This window comes from Pholcus phalangioides, unplaced genomic scaffold, assembly GCF_987345545.1.
Source record: "Pholcus phalangioides strain wild (caught in Gottingen) unplaced genomic scaffold, Ppha-v1.0 ptg000028l_1, whole genome shotgun sequence".
NCBI lineage: Eukaryota > Metazoa > Arthropoda > Arachnida > Araneae > Pholcidae > Pholcus > Pholcus phalangioides.
This window is the reverse complement of record NW_028301618.1, coordinates 4351998-4370114: the sequence shown is the minus strand read 5'-3', so window position 1 is coordinate 4370114 and position 18117 is coordinate 4351998. Positions and strand designations below refer to the sequence as shown.

Genomic DNA, 18117 nt, shown 5'->3' with positions numbered 1-18117 from the left:
GGGGGGACGATCACCACACACCGAGTCTTATAATATGGTAGAATGATTCTGTCCCGTATTTTACGGGACAGTAATGATTAGCAAAAATTGCCTCCTCCCTCACATCACTCTGGATCAGCGCCGCCCCCAGGCGCTGACTACTGTTTTTGCACCGGGCGCAACTAGGTCTAAGACCGGCCCTGTGTACATTTCTGATAGGCAAATTGCCAGGAGGGAACTTTGTTTTCACCGAGTCACGTGATTTCTTGCTTTTGATGTCTATGCCGTCGCGGCGTGTAATCATGACTAGCTGACTAGAACCAATCCTTGTAATGCTCATGCGCTCCTAGTAAATAGTGCACACACAATTGATCACGCTCCAGGTTTATCTTCTACATGCAACGAATACGGCCCCTATATCGCTGAAACCCCAGCGAACGGGGTATTGATCAAGTAAGTCACGAAGTCCCGGTTGGTTTAAAACGTTAATAACTTTTTATTATATCAAGACATTTACTTTAAGAATTTTTTAAAAAGTAAATGAGAACCCTCAACTACTTATTAAAATACTTGAAAAAAAAATATTTCTCTATTTAATTATTCAAACAATGTAATGAATGTAAAAAAAATTCAATTAAATTTAATTACTATATAAATTGACAAAAATGCAGTTATACATATTTTCAATCATAGATGTCGCTACACTAATATGACTCTCAGTATTGGCGTGCCATCTAGGGTTGAAATTCCAAACACTGCAACCGACAGAAATGTCAATTGTAATCAGGTGTGCATTTTTGTCTAACCATGACATCACAAAAACGAGCTGTGATATCCTGATCATCAGGCCCGTCTTTTTTTTTGCCCCCCCCCCACACCAGCTTTAAAAAGTACGATAGAAGTGAACAAACAAGGTGAAATACACACTTTTCGGTTTTCGGACGTGTGTGCCCGCTACTCTGCCAAAGCCCGAAGTTGTACACTTCCCACCTGGCCAATCATGAAATTCGGGTTTTTGCCGACCCCCTATATCGATCCCTTCGGGGATATCTCCACGTTGACTTATTTTTTTATGGCCATTTAGATTAGCCATAGCTAACCATAATTCGGCAACAACAACGATCAAAGGAATCTGTGAATATCAATATCTTAGTGATACATATATAGGGATCGACATAACAGCCGACCAAAGAACGGCGAGAGCCCGAATTTCGGACATTGGCCGGATCAACTGCGATGGCCCCTTCGGGCATTGGCAGTAACATGTGTATACACATATTGAGTATGTTCTTTGCCGCTCCCCCCCCCCGAAAAAGTTTGAAACGCATGCTATTCATTGTTAAGAAATTAAGGGGGGGGGGGGTTTGGAAAATTCCAAATTTCCTATCCTGAAATTCTTGGAAAATAGCAACTATTTATTACTTCACAGCTTCGCTCGCATCCAATAAACTTGTGAGGAATCTGAGAGATCACTATATAGTATGTTCATGATTTTCCAGCATTAAGTAATGCAAATTATCCTGAAGTGGTCGAGAGAAATTTAAAAAAAAAAAATCTTATAATAATAATAATAAGTCCGCTGAAGTTAATCCTCGATATACAGTAGAACCTCGATTATCCGAAGGCGGACTAACCAGGAAGAAAATTTCAAAACCCTATGGAAAATGAAAGAGAACGAGAGGTATGTAGTTTAGACATTTTTTCTAGAATTTCTAGGAAAATGCTGAAGGAATCGTTCTGAAATTTCGTTCTTATATATACTCTATGTTGTTGTTACTCACCATTTCTAGTGAAAATTTCGTTACGAGTGCATTTATAGGGGACCGACAAAAAATCAAATAAGAGAAAGAAAGGTTTTTGATTAACCCTGTGTCAGAAAAAGCTGCAAATGAATTGCAACTTTAACGAAATTTTGCAATACTAGCGTGCATTTTCGTGAGAATAGCACGTATATTCACAAAAATAGAAATGTTTTCTACAATAATTGCAATTTTCATCGCACGATTTTTGCTTATAACACACACCGAGTTTCCAACTAATTTTCACGAAAATTACAGAAAACATGACACTGCATAGCGAGTTGTGCGTATATTGCCATGGCTAGAGTGCAGATTAATACAATATAATTTACTTTCCTTGTGAAAGTTAGCTTCCCTTATGGGTATTACGTACGAAAGAAATTTGTTTCATCGGTACGCGATAGTGAATCGTCGGTTTCGTTTTCATATCGAGATTTCCTTGCCTCATTGCCCTTTTCCTCTTTTTCAGCAGTGCTGGAGGGGAACGAGGTGGAGTCGTGAAGGAGTATTGTTACAAAAAGGGGTCTTCTAAAGGGGCCGTGGTGTATCGATCATGTTTATATTCTTACGTTATAAAATTCCATGGATTCAAAAAGATTCAAGAGATTATCTACAGTTGATTACAATTAGATGAAATACAAAGATACCCTTCACCAATATATTTACATTTAAATTACATGCCCTGCTCCCCTTAATTTGGGGGGGGGATTACCTATTTTCATCAGTATCTCTTTTCCCTCGTGTTGCAGGGGAAGTCTGGGGGGGGGGTGAAAGGATGCTCCCTCTCTTTTCTTTCCCCTGGAGCGCTCTCCTCGCCTCTCTTATCAGGCGCTCATATATACCTTTCCCTTTCTTTACTTTTCGGAGGGTTCGCTTTTTACCCAACTTTTTCTCTTGGAAGAGAGGAAGGGCGATTAATGGGAGGAGCGCCAAAATTCTTCCCCTGGCTTATCTCTATTGTTATTGTCGCTCCGGAGCTCCTACTCAGTGGGGTCTGAGCTTGCTCCTTTCCTTTCCTTTTCTTTCTTACTTATGATGGGAGATCACCTCTCCCGTGTGGGCGCTCTCCTATCGTATCTTCGGCGTAGAAGGGATTTCTCTATGGGAGAAATTGTAGTTTCGTTTTGTCCGGGCCTTTCAGGCGGCGATATTTCGTATTTTCGGTGGTGCTTTAATTATATATCACAATTAAACTCCCGGGAGTTCTGATGATTTTATTATTATTATATTTTTATGAGGATGATTTTATTCTTGGTCGATAGAGCTACCTTGTGGTGAATTATTTTGCTCATCATATTCTTAGCTATTGTGGCACGTTTGATTGCCACATAATGTTTGATTGTCCCGTATATACGGGCTCAAGCCCTTATGCAGGAGAGGGAGTGATGCGTTGCATTGTATATTCATTAATTATTGGAAGCTCAGCCTTCTTGTAAAATTTATTGGGGGCGCTCAAACAGCCTCAATACCTAGGTTCCGGTGCCTATGCAATGAGGATGTTTACTGCAGCTGCTGATGAAACGCTTCGTTTTTGACTTCGAGAAACGTATGCGCCTAAATGTTTGAGTGAGCTGTTTTCTTCCAATTTTGAGCTTAAAAGTTTCAAATCTTCTCACTCAACTTTCAAAACAACTTTCAATCAAATCACTCAACTTTCGAGATGGACTCCGTAAAAGTCATCGTCTTGCATTTCATCTTTTCTTCCCCTGCAATACGTTTTTACACCATCTCCATTTACTGAAATGCGTCGTTCACGCTTAAAACTTCTTGTATTGTCTCAGAAATTATTATATTCTATTACAATAAAGAATTCTTTTTTCTCGTTATGCGTGTCTGTTTGGCTGATTTTTCCTCTAATTTAATGTTGTTACAAAGGAGAATATTGTGCACTTTTTTTTTAAAGTACTCAATAAAATGAACTGGAATAGTTATATGTTGCAGAAGCCAAGACGTATTTGCTTCCTACCTGGCCGTCTTACATCAGCACATCGTGCTTTGGCCAGGGATCTCCGGCCACTTCGCGAAATCGCCAAAGTCCAAATTATTTCTGCAATTCGGACTTCGGCCAAAACTATTAGCCAATTCGCGAAGTGGCCGCACTTCGGGCTCTAGCAGTAACATATACAAATATCAAGGAATAAGCAACACCAAGACGCACCAGGCACATTTTTCTACACACCGATAGGGTTGGTTTTTTTTATATACGGAGAAACTTCATTTTTTATGTTTTTTGTTCCAGCTAATTTCACGATTAATATAATCGTGCTATTTTTCATTACTTATTCGTCGGGAATACGGGACGGTCGTCCACGGAACCTGCACCACGTGACCAGGGGAGGAGATCCTATGAGAATTGTTATGTATTACGACAATAGGGAAATCCGTAGGAAATTTAGCCGAATATGTTCGCAGGCTACGGAGTAAATGGGTGGATCATCCATCAGCCAAGAGTAAATTAACCGATTCGTCGGAAGCAGCCTAGAAGGTGCTTTGTGACAGTTGTGGAGATTACGATCCGATGAGTCATATAATCAAACATCGTTTGATGACGCCTTCTTTGAACCTTCTTCTAAGCAGAAAAGTAATACTGAAGCTACACGAAACCACAATTGTCGTCTTACGCATGACCACACGTTTATTCTGGGGGGGGGGGGGGGTCTTGTGATCGAGTTGCATCGAGTTCCGTACCCGATGCCTCTATTACAGTGCAACAGGAATCCCAGTTGCAGTCTCATTATGTGATTGTCGCTGCCGCCACTGTAGGGGCAAATGTGCTACGAGTCTCTGAAAAGATTTCGAAGCGTGACGCTGATCTTCTCGAGTGATTTGGAAACGCCTGACAGATACCCAAGTAATTTGTAATGTTTGTAATTCACATATTACTACGTGCTAATTGAGTGAACCACGGGCTTGCCTCGGGTCACTCAAGTGACTTAAATATGTGCTTTGGGTCGCTTAAGCTATCAGGCAATGTGCTACGAATGATTTGATAATAATCATTCGCGCGCCACTTGAGTGGATTTAGTTATTATTCATACGACTAAAATGTCGCCTGCTGACCACGGGTTGTTTCCAGCACACTCCCTATACGTTAGAGGTTCCATAGGAATAGTAACGTGGGACTGTGTCTGGTTTTTCAGGTTTCAGTCCGTTTGAATAAAATTGATTGTACGAAGGTTTTAACAACTGGATGTTGCGAAGATATATTTTGGAAAGAGAGAAAATTCAACTGCCCCTGCGGGGAATCGAACCCACGTCCTTTCACTTTCCGGGTGAACGCCCTAGACCACTAGACTACAGAGGCACCGAATCTCTCAATCTTTCCTTGGAGCGTCTTTCCAACGTAAGATTACCGCAAACTTCAACTAATTCTCATTTTTCTGAGGCCCCCCCCGGGTCGTGCACGGGTGGGCCCATGCGTTAAGACGGTGCTGTTGAGAACCACTGCTGTAGATCACTTAAGTGACCCAAGGCACGTCTGCTGATCACTTAAGTGAATACGTGACGAGTCACGTACTAGGAAGGGGGCCGAGAAATATTTTAGTTGTCTGGAATTGCGCCGCGACCACTGAAGTGATCTGAAAATATGCCGGGGGCCACTTGAGTGATTATATAAGCAGGTGAGCGACCATATGAGTGATCAAGTGAGTGTGAAATTGACTGTATGATTGAGTGAGTGACCATATAAATGACCAAGTGAGTGACTGTATTTGCGAATGTGTAATTGACTATGAGTGAGTGACTGTATTTGTTAATGTGTAATTGACTGTATGAGTGAGTGACCATATAAATGACCAAGTGAGTGACTGTATTTGCGAATGTGTAATTGACTATGAGTGAGTGACTGTATTTGTTAATGTGTAATTGACTGTATGAGTGAGTGACCATATGAATGACCAACGAAATGACTATATGAATGCTTAAGTGAGTGACCGTGTGTATATCCAAGTGATTGACCGTATGAGTGACCAAATGAGCAACCGAGTGATTCACTGACCATATGAGTAACAGAGTAACTGAATGTATGAGTGACCAAGTGATTGAATAATTTATCGCATGAGTGACCAAGTGATTGAATAATTTATCGCATGAGTGAGCAAGTGGCTGAGTGAGTATATGAGTGACCATGTGAATGACCGAGTGACTGACCATATGAGTGATCAAGTAAGTAAATGAGTGAATGATTAACGGTATGAGTGATCAAGTAAGTAAATGAGTGAATGATTAACGGTATGAGTGATCAAGTAAGTAAATGAGTGAGTGAATAATGGTATGAGTGATCAAGTAAGTAAATGAGTGAGTGATTAACGGTATGAGTGACCAAGTGAGTGACCGATTGAATGACCGAGTGACTGGCCGTATGAGTGACCAAGTAAGTAAATGAAAGAGTGAGTGATTGATGGTATCAGTGACCAAATACAAATACAACGCCACAACAGACAAAATGCCCAACGAGGTGGCTGATAAAAAGATGCCCATAAAGTAATACCCAAGTAAGTAATTGAATGATTTACGGTATGAGTGACCATATCAGTGACAGAGTAACTGAATGTATGAGGGACTAAGCGATTGAGTAATTTACCGTATGAGTGACCAAGTGGCTGGGTGAGTGATTGAGAGTATGAGTGACCAAGTGGCTGGGTGAGTGATTGAGAGTATGAGTGACCACGTGGGTGAATGACCATATGAGTGACTGCGCGAGTGATTGACCATATGAGTGACTGCGTGAGTGATTGACCATATGAGTGGCCAAATGGTTGACCGTATGAGTGTCCAAGTGAGTGATTGAGCAATTGATGGTATAAGTAACCAAGTGAGTAATTGAGTGATTGACAGTATGAGTGAGTGACTAACCAGATGAGTGACCAAATGATTGTATGTAAGAGTGACAAAGTGAGTGACCGAGTGATTGACCGTATGAGTGTCCAAGTGAGTGATTGAGCAATTGATGGTAAAAGTAACCAAGTGAGTAATTCAGTGATTGACAGTAAACTAACCACATGAGTGACAAAATGATTGTATGTAAGAGTGACCAAATGAGTGACTGAGTGATTGACCGTATGAGTGACCAAGTGAGTGACTGACCGTATTAGTGACTAATTGATTGAACGTACGAGTGACCGAGTGATTGGCAGTATGAGTGACTGAGTTATTGAATGATTGACCATATCAGTGTCCAAGAGGATGACCAAGTTATTGGCAGTATGAGTGACCATATGAGTGACTGAGTTATTGAATGATTGACCATATCAGTGTCCAAGAGGATGACCAAGTGATTGAACATACTGACTGACAATGATCAAGTGACTGACGATATGAGTGATGGACTGAGTGATTGATCATATGAGTGACAAAGTGATCGATTGTATGAATGACCGAGTGAATTGACCAAGCGAGTGACTATAGGAGTGATCGAGTGATTAACTGTATGAGTTACTGCCTATATGAGTGACCAAGTGATTGACTGTGCAACTAAATGAGTCACCGAGTGATTAAATGTGCGAGTGGTCAAGTGCCACCTGATTTACCACATCATACGGTTAACCGAGTAAGTGACGGTGTGAATCACCAAGTTGAGTGCCCATTTGAGTGTGTGAATGTGAGGGAATGTATGGCTGAAGGGATGACTATGTGAATGATCAAGTGAGCGACCAATTAAGAGTACCAGGGGCCCTGGGCCAACTTATTTTCCAGAGCCGAACGACAACGTTATCCGTGATTATAGTAAGCGGCGCGTCACCTGTAACTGAAGCCTAACTTATTAAGGGTCATAGAACTGTAAAGCTGGTTGCACTTGCTTCGCGCGTCCACTGTTTCAATTACACTTCAACTTACACAACAATGTATAGCTGTTACATTATAAATTCATTTGATGCCAAAAAGGAAGTGTTTGTGGTCACTCAGAATTGAGTCGATTCCAGGATCACCGTTATCAGACGCGGAGCCCGTAGAAAAAATTATCATGAGGGGATCAATTACTTACTTGGTCAGTCATTCAGCCATTCTTATAGTCATTCACTCGATCACTCACTTGGTCACTCATACTGTTTATCACTCAATTACTCACTTGGTCACTCATACCGTCAATCACTCACTCATTTGCTAACTTGATCACTCATACGGTCAGTCACTCGGCCATTCTTATGGTCATTAACTCGATCACTCACTTCGTCACTCATACTGTTTATCACTCAATTACTCACTTGGTCACTCATACCGTCAATCACTCACTCATTTGGTAACTTGATAACTGATACGGTCAGTCTCTCAGATGGTCACTCATACGGTCAATCATTGTGCCACTCATATGGTCAATCACTCGGTCAATCATACTCTCAATCACGCACTCACTCAGCCACTTGGTTACTCATATGGTAAATTACTCAATCACTTAGTCCCTCATACTTTCAGTTACTCTGTTACTCATATGGTCACTCACCCGTTCACTCATATTGTCAGTCACTCACTCTTTCATTTACTTACTTGTTCACTCATACGTTCAGTCACTCTCATTTACTAACTTGATCACTCATACGGTCAGTCACTCTCATTTACCAACTGGATCACTCATACGGTCAGTCACTTGCGGTCACTCATACTCCCAATTACGCACTCAGCCACTTGGTCACTCATACGGTAAATTACTCAATCACTTAGTCCCTCATAGTTTCAGTTACTCTGTCACTCATATGGTCACTCACCCGTTCACTCATACCGTCAATTACTCACTCACTCTTTCATTCATTTACTTACTTGTTCACTCATACGGTCAGTCACTTACACCTGCAGACGCCAGGTAAGATCGTAAAAAGTGAATTTTCCCCACATTCCACTCTATAGTAATGTGCTGCCATCTAGTGTCAAATTTAAAAGTTACTCACGTGGTGATGATGAAGTTTAAAGTAAAAAAAACTATATTCCTTATTCCACTCAGTTCCTCACAAAAAAAGCTCATAAACTGAACTGGAAATTTAAACTGGAAGCTCACTTATTTCATCTGAGCATAAGGAGACGTCCAAAACAAAGATCCTCTCAAATGAGCAGACGACAGACGGTTTGTTCGGTTCCCTACAAGCCAAGCTCACAAACAGAACTGGCAGTTACAACTTCCAGTTCAGTTATTTTTTCATGACGCAAGGAGACTTCCAAAACAAGTGACCTGCAGAGAAGCAGACGACAGAGATTCTGAGGCTTGCATCGAGCATATATTACTGAAGGGAGCAAGCATCCAGCCGCCGCTACGGCAGCGCCATCAAATGCAAGGAAACTACGTGACTCGGTGAAAACAAAGCTCGTTTGCCCATAGAAATGTACAGTTCGGTCTCTAAATATTGCGTTTCAAAGAGTTAAAAAAGGATAGGGAACTCTCATCTAAAGGTGAAAAAAGATGAAATAATTTATTTCATTAATACTGGAATCATTTCTGTTACCAATTGAATTTTCCTTCATCAATTCTGGATTTCCCTCCATTAATTCTGAAAATTTCCCTCATTATTTCTTGAATTTTCTTTCATTAATTCTTGAAATTATTTTCTTTCATTAATTCCGGAAATTATTTTCTTTATTAATTATTATTTCTTTCATTACTTCTGGAATAATTGCTTCCATTAATTCTGGATTTGTTTCTTTCATTAATGCTGAAATTATTTCTTTCATTAATGATGAAATTATTTCTTTCATTAATGATGAAATTATTTCTTTCATTGATTCTGAAATTATATCTCATTGATTCTGAAATTATTTCTTTCATTGATTCTGAAATTATTTCTTTCATTAATGAGGAAATTATTTCTTTCATTAATTATGAAATTATTTCTTTTATCAATGCTGGAATTATTTCTTTCATTGATTCTGAAATTATGTCTCATTGATTCTGAAATTATATCTCATTGATTCTGAACTCATGGATTCTGGAATTATATCTCATTAATTCTGGAATTATATCTCATTAATTCTGGAATTATATCTCATTAATTCTGGAATTATATCTCATTAATTCTGGAATTATATCTCATTAATTCTGGAATTGTCTCTTTCATTAATTTTGGAATTTTCTCTTCCCTTCATTCTGGAATTATCTCTTTCCTTCATTCTGGAATTATCTCTTTCTTTCATTCTGGAATTGTCTCTTTCATTAATTTTGGAATTTTCTCTTTCCTTCATTCTGGAATTATCTTTCATTAATTTTACAATTATCACTTTTATCAATGCTGAAATTATCTCTTACATTGATTCTAGAATAATTTCTTTCATTAACGCTAAAATTATTTCTTTCATTAATGCTGGAATTATTACTTTCATTGATTCTGAAATTATGTCTCACTAATTCTGGAATTATCTTTCAGTAATTTTGGAATTATCACTTTCGTTAATGCTGAATTTCATTAATACTGGAATCATTTCTTTCATCAATTCTGGATTTTCCTTCATTAATTCTGAAATTTTCCTTCATTGATTCTGGAATTTTCCTTCATTATTTCTTGAATTTTCTTTCATTAATTCAGGAATTATTTCCTTTATTACTTCTGGAATAATTGCTTTCATTAATGCTTAAATTATTTCTTTCATTAATGCTGGAATTATTTTCCTGTGTTCTACGCAGTGTAATAGTTTTTGGCAAATGAAGCATTTCCGTTTCTAGCTCTTTGCTGAGCATTGTAAATATCGTTTATGCCTCTGCATGCCCTAAAATACAGAGGACAATTGTATGCTGTAGACCTAGAACAGGCCTGTGCATCCAACTGTTTGTTACACAAACTTTGTGTTTCACCTACAAACAAAATGTGCACCATTATTTTGAATAATGAATGTTAGTTACATGCCCAAGACCATGAAAAGTAAATGCAATTTTTTTTTTTCCCCCAACCAAGCAGAAGTTTTTAATGACTACTCTACTTGTTCAACCCTCAAGCAAAGAAAATGAAAAATAAATAAACACAAAATAGTCCACATTCACCCCAAATAACCTTAAAAACCAGTGACGTCGGAGCCGGGGGTGCTCATTTGTGGCATGGATCAGAGCACCCCCAGAATTGATACAGAAATTAAAATTTCCCCATATTAAATTAGAGACCCACAGTTTAGAAACACTTCCGACACCCCTGTTAAAAATGACAGAATTTCTGCTTTGGCAGAATCATTAATCGAAATCTACAACATTAGTAATATTCGGCAATATATCAATGATTTACGCACGAGTGGAAAGATGCTCTTTTACCACAGTGAAGGTTTCTGTCCCTGGTTCAAACCCGAAAGAGGATATAAATAAGATATTTTCCCCTAACGAGCTCGAGTATGACCGCTGATAAACAGCGCTTTCATTTCCAACCCTTCTAACTAAATTTGCAGTAAATTGCAATATAGCCATATAACCAGAGTTGGTGTTTGGTGGAGTAGTATATCAATGACTCAAGTTAAAGAATGGATTTGACGCTCCTCCTGGTTCCCCCTAGTTGTGCCCCTGCCTGCGTGGACAGAATCGTAAAAAAAAAACGTGTGTGGGCTCCAAAAATACCCATCGTAGGTGCCTGAAGCCGTTGGAATAACCACTGGATAAGTAGAGCAACAGGACAGAATAAGAGGTATAGGATGAAGAAAAAAAGATTTTTCATTTTTTGTTAGGTTTTTGTTTACTGCAAAACACAGCAGCAGCAGCACCCCCGGGTTCTGACACCACACCAAAACATATGCATCTGGATACCCTCCATCCCTTAGGCTGGGACCTGACTACGGCGCGGTTGCACGCGGTTGACGTTGGGGGGGAAGGCATCATCTATAGTTTTATTCTGTCAACGCACAGATACAACTGCAACCGCTGAGCGCGGTTTTTTCAACCGAGAAAATCCACATTTTTTGGGACGGTTGGGGTAACCGGAAAGCTGCCATCATGTATTGCAAAGGCTTGAGCTCCCTGATGACGGTTCGGCTGGACCTGCGGTTGCTCTCTTCCATTGTCTATTAAGTGGCTTGACAAGGAGGGTGATGGGATTTCGGTAGCGAGTCAAAATCGGACGGGACATATGCGGACAACATGGAAATAGGGTCAAAATCGGACAAATTTTGCCGCGCCCTCGATGTTGGCGCTGTATCTCCCATTTGTCTCTCCAACCTGTTAAATGGCGACAAAATGGATACAACAAGAAGCCGGGTCAAAATCGGACAAATTTTGCCGAGCCGGCGATGTTGGCGGTTTATCCCTAATTTTTCCACCAAGCTGCTAAGTGGCGATTTTCTCTTTGATGGACATTATAAAGACATGCAGAGAAACTTTTGATGAAATTTGAACAATGAAAGACGTGAGTCGTCTACCAGTCGCCAGAACAAGTAAAAAAAAAACCCGTCCTCTTTGAACCACTGACAAGTGATGGATTGCTACACGTAAAAAAAACAAAAACGCCGACATAACCAACACTATAATAATAAATATATAGCTTCAGTAGAACTATTATTATTATTATCGGGCTCAGCGCGGAGGTGATCATAAGTCCTTATCCCGAGGGATTTCTATTCTAGGAAGGGTCTCTACAACTAATGTCGCCTGAGTATTATCAGCACAGTACGTGGACTACGGCATTGTCAAACGAAACGGAGTTGATTGCTTCATAAGAGGGAAAATTAGTAAAATCATACATAAATTAATGAGCACTTATACGATCATATACATAAACGATATCGATTGATCGTACATGCAAGATATATCGCGGGAAAAGAAAAATAACTACATCAACTGAACTAAATTTAATCAATAAAAATCACGGCAACTCACAGATGCCTCACGTGGATAGAAATATGATAATATAGAAAACATGTGAACTAGTTCGACAGAAACATTAGAAAAAGATTTTATTCTAATGAAGTGATCTAAAACTATGCACACACACACTTAATCCGATTACAGTCAATCCCGTTTTTAACGTTCCCGCTTAGTACGACTTATTTCTGTGGTTTCAACTCTAAGTACAGTGGATCCCGCTTATAACATTTTTTCAAAAAACCTGTCACAAAAACATTGTAAGCGGGCGGGGAAATGCTTTAAATGGAAAATCTTAGAGCGAATTAGTGAGTTGGAAACTCCAGAATAAGCCATACTAAGCGGGAAAACTATATAAGCAGGATCGACTGTAATTCTCATAGGGATTTCCTAGTTAAAGCGGTTCTCGCTTACAACGTTTTCCATGACAGTTTTTTGGAAAACGTTATAAGCGGGATCCACTGTATTATTTAATATTTATGCATTTGCATATAATAGGTGGTCTATTAAAAAATCTTTGAGTTGAGCATAATGAATCGAAATGATAGATATCAAGTAGATACATGCGATCTTCATGCTTAATTGATTCAGAATTGAAATTCTATTACTGTCTTATTAAGGATGGGACGAATAGTGATTTGAGCGAATAACCGAATACTCGGCGGCCGAATATGTATTTTCTTAAAATTCAACACAATCATAAATAAAATTGGTGTTTTTAATTGAAAATAAAATTATTTGTAAATTCAAATGATTGACATTGAATTTTAGTTATACTATACGTCCCACGTTTAAATAAACTTACCCGTTTTGTGGTCCAGGATTTTTTTATTGTTCTTGATTATGCTTGATAACTTGATCCACATTGCAGCTCTTATTGATGAACCATCATTAGTTACACTTGTCCGAAAATGGGTAAAGAGCACGAATAACTACATTTACTAAGAAATTTATTTCAAATGCTCCAGAGGAGTATGGACCGGAGGAGGAGGCCGGACACCCTTTGCTTATATTCAACCGTTCGAGAAAAATTACTGGGGTCACTGGTCGAAAATCTGGGGTGAACGGCACCGAGACTACCTCAAATTACCAAGGACTAAGATCAGGAGTTTCGGAAGTGTTTCGAACCAATAGGTACTCATCTTTGTTTTAAACAAATAAATTTGCTTTCTGATCGATTCTGCAGGTGTCGGATGCATGCCAAAAACTACCATGGGTGCTCAGAACCCACAGCACTGACTCGGATTACCGAAAAACGATAGAAAACGACTCTCGAGAGGGGGGGGGGAGGGCTACATTGATTTAAAGGTAAATATAATAAAAAATGTTAAGAAAATACTACGTTTATCCTGGGTCACAAAGCTGGAGCCCCATCCACGTTCTACTTGTGTAGCGGCATTTGAAACATGAACAGTTAACGGCCATAAGGAACTTACTTCCATTTGATGACATACTGTATAATAATTACATTAAAACAATAATTTTTCTAATTTCTCTTCTTTGGACCTGCCTAGTCAGAGACAATCTCCCCTGCTTTGTTATTAATTCAATAACTAGTTCAAACGGGAACTGTAAGTACATTGTGTGTGCAGTGAATTCCATTCAGAAGTGTACGGAAGATTTTCTCATGAGTGCGGGGGGGGGAGGTAAACTTATTCTTCGTCGAAGGAGAATGATAGTTAACCTACAAAATAGGGTGGATAGATCTGTTGGTTTTACATGACAGTCTCGGTTTTTGTCCAATTCGGATCCCGCCTATAGCGTTTTTGAAAAAAAGTCATAAAGAACTTTGAATTAACTAAAAACGCGCGAATTCCCTCAGAGAGAGACAGCCAGACTGGGGCAGACACAGGGAATGTCCAATTTCGTTAGAAGTGTTGAAATATCCTCTATAACACTGCTCAAAACAAAAATCGGTTTACCAAAGAAACTTCAACGGTTTTAGGGTAAAGGTTTTAGTGGGCTGCTGATTCCAAAACTGGTGTTGGTTTTGACGAAATGACTAGTTTTGAGATAGTATATATTCTCAACATTCCAATGCAGTCTGTAATCACTATTTTTTGCGGCAAATTTTTACTTTTGTGTTTTTTTATTTATTTTCCTAACTTATTCTCAATATTATTGCATTCATATCATTAAGGAAGCGTAATTTTCATATTTACGGAATAAATGCGATAAAAGTGAAATCAGCCGATGTAGATGAATAAATACGAAAATTTTGATTTTCATAACTTTTCCTCAAAATTTCGAAGATTTACAATTTTAAGCGAAAATAGGTCGTGATTTTGCTGAGCAAAATGCTTTTGAATTCTAACTCGTGAATTAAGAGTTCAGTTGCCTTCCGTTTCTGAGTTCTGTCCGAAAATTATGGACGTTATTGACTATTTATAGAAGGACCCAACTATATATCCATTTGCGCACGTTTTGCGCATCAAGTTAATTTTCTCATGAACGCAAAAGTCAGAACCATTTTTTTCGAAAAGACAGAAAAAAGTTTGATAGCAGCAGAAGAGTTTAACTACATTTATTTTTTACACGATATTCGACGCAACAAATTAACCTCTGCAGCATATACAGTGGTTTTATGCTGGGCCTATCTGACGCCGTGACAACACTTACATCAACTTTGCACCCAGATTTTGTACTTTGGAAAGAAGCATGGTATGAAGTCATTGATAAATAGAAACATACTACTTTCAGTAGTCATCTAAAATACTTCTGTTGATGGCCATGCACATGAAATTCTACTACCTACTTTGCAAAGGCAGTTATTCAAAGTCTTCGTAGTCCCGCTAATAGCAAGAATGCTGATACAGTCAACCTTCGGTTTACGAACGTCTCGGTTTGCGTAAAATTCGGTTTACCAACAACAAAAATTGATTCGGTTTACGAACACGCAAGCAGGAAAATATTTGACTAAATTCGAAATGATAATGGAGAAATTGAAGTGTCTACGGCCGCATTTCGATTTTTTCAAATGCATTCCTCCGAATTCGACTCCTTTTATTCAGCTCATAGATCAGCATGTCATTTCAAATTTTGGGACGGTTTTCATCAAAGAAATTTTTGAAACACGTTTTGCAATAACCTCTGACATATATATAATTACTACTATCTGATTTCTAGAAACATCATTTTAATGTCCCACATTGCTCAAAGAACTTATTGATGAAGTTTGGCAGCAAGTGACTTATAAAATGAATTCGGTTTGGAACGCAAGGTAGCCAGATTGCTTTGCAGGCAGAAATTTCGAGAGCTTTGACACTGAGATTAATAGATGAAATTAATCAGACTAGACATGGGTACAGCTCTGCCCATGTATAGCATATGTGCCCGTTTTCTCGTAAAGTCTAGATTTTCTCTGGTAAAAAGTGTTTTTAGTGTCAGTATGATTATTTCAATAGGTTTCGAGTTATTCACTTGAGCGTGAAAAAGTAAAAATTGACACTGTAGGAATCTTCGTGCTCTTAGAAACGAAAACGAACTCGAAAACGGAGTTTCCTAATCCCTGAGTAACCATGAACACCCTGGAGCACGCCAGGTATACATAGGCAGAATGAACATCAAACTACTATTTCATGGTCGTATAAAAAAATCATTCGAAAATAAATTTGAAGGATATTGCACGCTGCTCCCAGATATTTAAAGGTTGGAGAGCTGTCGGGCCATTGAACCGATTACCTACCCAGGACCTCAACTTCATACTCTTTCGGCCGGGCAAGTATGCATTATGTATGCCTTGTGTAATTTTTTAAATTTTAAAAGAATAATTTAGCAACCCATCGTCCGGAGCACTAGATCCACCTCCATCCTTTACTTGACTTGGAGGAAGGGGTTCTGTGAAAACCCTAGGCAAGAGGAATAGGGTTCGATGTCTGAATTTTAAAGGTTTTAGACAGAATTTTAAGCTACAGCGAAACCTCGATACAACGACTCTGCAGACCAAGAAAAAATGTCGTTGTAGATTATGTAGGGATTATATATCGTTATGTCGAGAGGTAGCAATTTAACATTAGATATAGGCATTTTCAAACAAGGCTTGAAAAAATATCGTTATAGAGTAATTTATCGTTATATTGAGTATCGTTGTAGCGAGGTTTAAATGCATTCGCTTTGTTGAAAACGAAGTTTTTAAATTAAAATGCAATCAAAGTATTTTCTTTCATCACGTTTTTGCGGCCCCTAACATTTAACGCCCCGGTTGCGGCCAACCTTCACACTTGCCCAAGTCCGGCCCTTAGTATCATCAGTATTGACTTATCTTCCGATTTATGTATTGATTTTCATGATTAAATTGATTACTTTTCATAATTAAATTGATTACTTTTCATAATTAAATTGATTACTTTTCATAATTAAATTGATTACTTTTCATAATTAAATTGATTACTTTTCATAATTAAATTGATTACTTTTCATAATTAAATTGATTACTTTTCATAATTAAATTGATTTATTCCATTGATTCAAGCTTTCTAGTGATGTAAACTGCTCGCAGATTTAAATGCGATTTGTGTGCTGCTTATGTAGTACTACTGAAATTTAGTTTCACTTTATGTTAAAAATTAGAGCGTTTGAAAAAAAATAATGCCAGATTCACACACAGAATCAGCACTCAAAATTACCCTGAAATCACTAAAAATTATTTGGCAATAAAATTAGTGTTGAGCAGTGTACGTGTCAAAGCACTCGAAATTTCTGCCTGAAAAGCAATCTGGCTATAATGCGCCCCAAACGGAATTTATGGTTCTGTAAGTCTAGAGCCACCCTTAGAGGTGTGCGGAAGGTGCGGTCGCACCGGGCCCCGCACTCACGGTAACTTATTGGAGGCTTCCATCAATTCTTAAATTATTTCTTGCATTAATTCCGAATTTTCATCAATTCTAGAATTTTTTCTTCCGTTCATTCTAAAAAAAAATCAATTCTATTATTTTTCTAATTAATTCTGAATTTTCATTGGTGTTGGATCCATTTTTAGTTATTTTTAATTCTTCAATTCTGAAATTTTCATCAGTTTCTGGAATATTGTTTCCTCTCATTACTTTGAAACTACCTTTAAGTACTGAATTATCATTAATTTTTTTTATTTACATTTTATTGCGTATTTAAAATTTTTTGTTAGGATATTTCTCAGCATTCCTACATATCCTGAAATAATAGCTGATGATCTCCCCCCCCCCCCCCACAAAATATATAAAATCGGGGCTAAGGGTATCCTAAACATTTTTGATGCCTCGAAATTTTTGAGATGGCCCCGTGTCTGATAACGGCGTCCCTATGTAAGTCACTTTTTGCAAAGCTTCATGAATAAAAATTAAGGGGAATGTAGTGTATTAAGTTATGTTTGCAGAAGTCAGCGATTGTTAATTCTGAGGCAGAGATTATTGCAAAACACCTTCTTAAAAGTCCTTTGATTTAAACCTTCTCAAAGTTTTAAAATTACTTTTTTATCCATGGGCTGGCTAAGAGTCGTATTTGGAGGTACGGACGGCAATGTTAGAAGACGACGTTTCTCAGAAGAAAACAAGGCAACAATTGACTCTAATCATCCTCCCAGCTCTCAGTCAATTCATTCTTCTTCATAGTACA

The 18117-nt window shown here is 38.4% G+C and overlaps 1 non-coding gene across 1 annotated transcript; it reads right to left on the bottom strand.

Annotated features, from left to right (window-relative positions):
- Positions 1-5008: 5008 nt before the first annotated feature.
- TRNAS-GGA (transfer RNA serine (anticodon GGA)) lies at positions 5009-5082 on the bottom strand. The gene has a single exon. It is a non-coding gene; the product is annotated as a tRNA-Ser (tRNA).
- Between the last annotated feature and the right edge of the window lie 13035 nt (positions 5083-18117).